Source organism: Rhagoletis zephyria, unplaced genomic scaffold (assembly GCF_001687245.7).
Source record: "Rhagoletis zephyria isolate East Lansing unplaced genomic scaffold, Rhagoletis_zephyria_1.1 Rzeph_scaffold_01553, whole genome shotgun sequence".
In the NCBI taxonomy this organism is placed as follows: Eukaryota; Metazoa; Arthropoda; class Insecta; order Diptera; family Tephritidae; genus Rhagoletis; species Rhagoletis zephyria.
The window spans coordinates 95,857-101,856 of NW_016158637.1; the positions used below are offsets into that span (position 1 = coordinate 95,857).

Genomic DNA, 6,000 nt, shown 5'->3' on the forward strand with positions numbered 1-6,000 from the left:
ATTGATTGGCGTCACCAAAGGCCATTAGCAACAGGCGAAAGACACTCTCAGCAAGTGCCGCAGCAACAGCCTCAACAACGAGGCGAAGAGATGCAACGCTATGACGCCTCCACACAGCGGCCAGTTAGCCAAAGGCAGGCAGCCAGCCAGTCGAACGGTCCGCCAGACAGCGAGCCATTCAATCGTCCAGCCCTGGCTAGCATGAGCTTTAAACAGCAGACGTTGAAATAGAAAACATGAAAATAAAATTAAATAAATACGTATGTAGTTATAGTACATATGTATAGGAAAAAAAAACATACTTAAATATTCTAATTTACAACAAAAAGTTTGTAGCCAACAAACAGCAATAACAATAACAAGATAAGTCAAAAAAAAATATACTAAATTTATTTGGAGGTGTAAAAATATGTACTTTAGTCCCACGCGCGCGTTTGCTTGGGAAAATTGCTGGGTTTGTCATCACCTCATTGTTATTGTAGAGCTACTTACTTATTGTTTATGTTTTATTTATTTATTGTTTTTTTTTGCTACTGTCTGTTTTGTAATTGTCTGCAAAATGAAATTAGCAATTTTATGGACAAAAAAATTAATAATAGAATTGTATTTCAGGCGAAAAATAGCAGAAAACATGAAAATTGTTTGCATTCTTTGCGGTTAAGTGCCAAAAAAATTTAAATAAAAATTATTGAGTTGCTTGAAAAGAAAATAAGGGTAAACAAGTAAACATACATACAACAAAAAATAAATAAAAAATAAAAAACACATGCAAAAAAATTCTTGTCAGAAGTGGGATTCGAACCCACGCCCTCAGAGAGGACCAGAAAGCTCCATATGAAAACCCGTACTGGGCAAGTTTGCACTTGAGTCTGGCGCCTTAGACCGCTCGGCCATCCTGACACTTGTGTACTGGGCGGCAGATTACACATTTCAGCTTGAGCACATAAATTTTAGTGATTTTAATTAAACGAACTGCATATATTTTTGCTATAGAGATTTCAACTGTTGGAAATCTTACTTTTTTAACTTTTTATTTGTTTCTGGGTTTCGTATTTTATGATGGTGTTTTCTTTTCTGCAAAAAATGTTGCCCTCTTCATCGTATTTCTGCAAAGTGTGTATAGCAAGGGCGGCATTTTTCGGTAGTAAATTGTTCCTTTTAGTAAATTGTGCGCATATCGGTGAGGGCGACACCTAACGGTAGAAATTTGAAAGTGAAAGCAAAGTCTCGACAACAATTTGCGCATCAATCGCAGGGTGAAGATTTGCAGGGTGTATACGATGATTAATATTTAGTAGTTCCATTCCGTTTAAAAATTTGCTTTATGATCTTTTTTTGCACTTTGCTTTTAATCAGGTTTTAAAATTTTTATTTTTCAAATTATTTGGAATTTTTTGAGTGCGCTGTTCTATAGCCCATTCAAATTTAGTACAATTTAGTGAAAGCTTCAAGTACTTAGCTACATTGCCTATAGGCAAATAAATATATTTAGGGGAAAAATTGCATGAACTTTGAATTGAAATAAGTTCTTCTGGACTTAAAAAGTGAAATTTTTCCCGAACTGAAACGCAAAGATTTGAATAAAGTATGATAAATTACTTTTCGTTACACCTTAACAGTGTTAAATCGTATCTCAAGATTTTCTTTCAAATAGGTTATCAGAAAATTGCATCCTTACTAATATTATAAATCCGAAAGTGAGTTTGTTTGTTTGTTACGCTTTCACGCTTTAACTACTCAACCGATCATCATGAAACTTCGTAATCTGCTGTCATTTAGGCCACCTTCACTTCTGAGAAAAAAGTTTGAATTTTGGATGAAAATTTGTTGAATTTTTCATTTTTAGTTTTCTACAAGGTTTTTAAACTTGGGTTTATGTCGAGCATACTTTATATAGGAGAAAATGCTGAGCACGGTCAGCCAAAAAAAAATGATTAAAAATCAACGTGATTTTCTAGATTCCTGAAATTTGCACTTTAATCTACTTATATTTAACGTGCTATAAAACTGCATACCTAAATATTTATTAAAAAAGATTAAAATTTTTGGGTGTAATTGTTAAAGTTTGTTTAATTTTTATAAATTTTGTAAAAATTATATACATTAAACAGAGAAATGAAAAATAGCAAAAAATGGTCAAAATGTCGCTTAACTTAATTAGCTGATCACAAGGGTATGTACATATGTATGTATGTGCATATGTATGTACACAATGTACACAGGGCAAGCACAAATTGCACACCGTCTTCAAAGGAGTCACAACTCAAAAGGATACGTTAGTCAGAAAATGCGAAAAACTATTTCTTAGCACATGATAATCATATGGGCCAGGACTTCTTTACCTTAGGTTTTTTAACGAATTATAAATAAAATCTGTTCCAGCTTTTTCCTGAAAGGTAAATAAAAGCTCTGCGTACATTTTTAGCGCATAATCTCAAAAATACCAAATTTCGAGTTGTGACTCTTTTGAAGACGGTGTGCAAATTGTTTATAAATATACTTTTGTAAGTACATATCTGTGCCATTTTATTAAAAAAACTTATCTCGATATGGGTCATTTTCCCTCAAAAGCAATATTTCATTGGGTTTTCAAGCAATAGTTCAACGACTAACTAGCCCCGGGTCTAGTTTAAGGGTGCGCTTTTAAGAAAAGCTTAATAAAAATATAAAATATTTCAAGGAAACTTTGTACATATCTTTTAATTTAAAGTCAAAACTTCTACAGCAACTGAAGTTGTTTTAAAAAATGCCACAGGTTTAATTAAATTTCCAAGCTTAGCTAAAATGCATATTCCATAGCTAAATAAAATATTTAATCAGAAGTGGGATTAGTTAATACTTATATAAAAAAAAGTGATAAAATATGGAAAAAAAACTTTGTCAGAAGTGGGATTCGAACCCACGCCCTCAGAGAGGACCAGAAAGCTCCATACGAAAACCCATTGTGGATGGGCAAGTTTACACTTGAGTCTGGCGCCTTAGACCGCTCGGCCATCCTGACAATTGGTGTACTGCTGCCAAATAACACATACAAACCGAAAGCGATTGTAGAACAGTGGAGAGCACATAAATCATTGCGTGAAAAACATGCAAAGTAGAAAAATGCAAAAATAATTTATATAATTTTATGTGCAAATATAAGCGTATCTAGCATTCTTTCACTCTTTTGTAGAACGCTAACTTAAGTATCCATTTGCGTGTACAATCCAAGTATATAAATATGTATACATTTAAGTATAACAGTTTTAGCAGCGCAGTGCTTTATGCATTGTTGCTGTTTTTATACTGAACTGTGTATAAAAGTTTGCAATGTGCTAATAAACACGAGTGAGCTGAGTAAATGCTAAGCAAGCGATGAGTGGAAATACGTGATTTGTCAGCCAAACTCTCATATCCCATATGGTCTAGTGGCTAGGATATCTGGCTTTCACCCAGAAGGCCCGGGTTCGATTCCCGGTATGGGAAGTTTCCTTTTTATGTTAATTTTTTTTTTATAATTTCAAAGTGGATTTATTCGTAAAATCTTAGGTTTTAATAAATTCGATTTCCGCAAACTATTATCCGTTACAAAAAAAACTTTGATGCAGATTTTTTAATTAGTTTCTATTCATGAAAAATTGATTTATCATGATACCGACCTAAAAAATTGGCTAAGATTTGAATGATTTGAAAGATTTCTCCATGAAACTTGATGCATGCACCTTACGGAAAATTTTATTAATGTAATTATTTTGAGAAAATGGAAGATGGGATAGAACGTAGCCTGCAAATATGTGCTGCCTCTTTTTTATTTAAAAATGAACCAACAACAATAAACTTTAGAAGGAATTTCATTTATGCAAATGTGCATTCTTTAATTAAACAAAACTTAGATTTAATATACACACATACATACATAAATAATTCAGATATTTCTTTATATTGACAGCGATATACAGTTAATGCATTAGCCGTCCTGGAGCCCCGTAGTTTACAAAATTTGGTGCTTCTAAGAGATTCTGAAACAGCGAAATGAAATAAAAATTTATATCTTTCTAAATTACATTCTAATTAGTATTTTTTGCATTGTAGAGTCAACATTTGAGTTAAAATTTGATTCAATTTATTTAAAAAAATTAAAGTTGAAAATTGTCATAGATAAAAGAAAAAAAAATTTTCAAAAGGTTAACCTCCCCGGCGGGGAATCGAACCCCGGTCTCCCGCGTGACAGGCGGGGATACTGACCACTATACTACCGAGGACTTGCTTTAACCCAGTGGTTTTTCACCAAATGAGTTTTAGCTAAGGACAAAGAGTGTCTCATGAGAATTTTTTTTATTTAATTTTACAAAGGGGTAATTGGAAAATGAATTTTATTGCCCAAAAACCTCAAAAAATGCGAACATATGAATTAATAATGAAAATAGCATCCTTTCTGTTCTGAAGCCTGGAGTTTTCAAGGAAGGTTTGCTTTTAAAAAAGAGCAAATTAAAAAAAAATATCATCGTAGTTTTGTGTTTACTTCGAAATTTACTAGGATTTGCTTTCAATTATTTAAAAAACTAAAAACGCAATAGATAAAAAAAAAATCAGCAAAAAATGCATTCTCCCCGGCGGGGAATCGAACCCCGGTCTCCCGCGTGACAGGCGGGGATACTGACCACTATACTACCGAGGACTTGTTTCAAGCTGCTGATTACGCGGTACTTCAGCTCTCCTGAAGGACTGTAATTGAGAATGCCGTTATAATGTCAATAGATCGCTGTCTTTGAAATTCTTAAATACTCTGCCAGAAATATTAGGTGAATTTTCTACAAATTACAAATATAAGGACATTTATTTTTGTATATGAAAACGTACATAAAACAAAGATAGTCAAAAAATGTACGTATTGTAAGCCGCCAGCCAGCGTATAAAGATCTTAGAGCTGTAAAACTATCGATGTTGGGACCATTCGATATTTTTGAGTTTTGGGTCTTTATGACACAAAAATATGGTATTTTTTTAGATCTCTGTTTAAGGCTGCAATGCCACTGCAGTGTCTTCAAAACAGAGTTCGGCCATAAAAGAGACTGAACTTTGGCTAATCGACTCTTCTATTAATCTGCCTTCAATAACCTTCCCATAGCCAATCAGATATTAGGTCACTGGAATGCCACGAAACCTCGTCAAATATGCGATAGAATGTAGACAAGTTTTTAACAAGCTAGCTGCAAAGTTTGTTAACGACATTGTGTGTAAGCCAGGTCGTAGAGACATAAAAGGTAACTGCATGGCGGATGAGCTTGCGAGGAAGGGGAGCACACTGTCTGACGTCAACTCCTCTCACGATGAGGGCATACCGCTTTCTACATGCAAAACATGGCTATCACTCTTCTTCGATAAGGCCAATAAAATATGGTCGGAAGAACGGATCGTCCTACACCGACAAATCCAGCCTAGCGTCGACCGGAAATGATTTGACGTACTCATTCATCTAGAACGCCCTCTACTTTGGCAAGTTACCGGAATTAAAAGGCGGCACTGTTTGATGGAAAATGAGCAAATGACTTCGGCCGAAACTGCCGCGACGAGGATTAAACTGAAAGCGTGGAACACTTTTTCTGTCACTGCGCTGCCCTAATGGGTGCTTGAACACGCTCATTTAACCATCATCTCTTGGGCTGCCTGGCGGACCTAAGCGAGCGGACAGGATCGAATACTTGCTCTAATGCTGTACCGCAATGGGTACACTGAGACTAAGTGTTCATCTCTGCTCTACTGAATGCAGGCAGTCGCTTCAACCTAACCTAACGACATGACTGATAATATTAATCAAATGTGCCACATATTTACCAGCATTAACTGTTGCATGCGGTAGAGCTTCAATAAAACTCATTCATTCGTGGCGCGATCAGTCAATTATGATAATCACTGAACCGCTGATCATCAATACCGATCAATGAACACGACTATAATGAATTGCGGGAGAATAATGAATGAAAAAACAGGAATGGTAGTTTTATTGAAATGGCCATAGAG

At 35.0% G+C, this 6,000-nt stretch overlaps 5 non-coding genes across 5 annotated transcripts; 1 reads left to right on the forward strand and 4 right to left on the reverse strand.

Moving 5' to 3' along the window:
- Positions 1-781: 781 nt before the first annotated feature.
- TRNAL-CAA (transfer RNA leucine (anticodon CAA)) lies at positions 782-900 on the reverse strand. Its single transcript has 2 exons — positions 863-900; positions 782-826 (listed from the first exon to the last, which is right to left on the reverse strand). It is a non-coding gene; the product is annotated as a tRNA-Leu (tRNA).
- A 1,978-nt stretch (positions 901-2,878) lies between these two features.
- Positions 2,879-3,001, reverse strand: TRNAL-CAA (transfer RNA leucine (anticodon CAA)). The gene is made up of 2 exons: positions 2,964-3,001; positions 2,879-2,923 (listed from the first exon to the last, which is right to left on the reverse strand). It is a non-coding gene; the product is annotated as a tRNA-Leu (tRNA).
- Positions 3,002-3,393: 392 nt separating this feature from the next.
- On the forward strand, positions 3,394-3,465 carry TRNAE-UUC (transfer RNA glutamic acid (anticodon UUC)). Its single transcript has one exon. It is a non-coding gene; the product is annotated as a tRNA-Glu (tRNA).
- Positions 3,466-4,169: 704 nt separating this feature from the next.
- TRNAD-GUC (transfer RNA aspartic acid (anticodon GUC)) lies at positions 4,170-4,241 on the reverse strand. Its single transcript has one exon. It is a non-coding gene; the product is annotated as a tRNA-Asp (tRNA).
- Positions 4,242-4,585: 344 nt separating this feature from the next.
- On the reverse strand, positions 4,586-4,657 carry TRNAD-GUC (transfer RNA aspartic acid (anticodon GUC)). Its single transcript has one exon. It is a non-coding gene; the product is annotated as a tRNA-Asp (tRNA).
- Between the last annotated feature and the right edge of the window lie 1,343 nt (positions 4,658-6,000).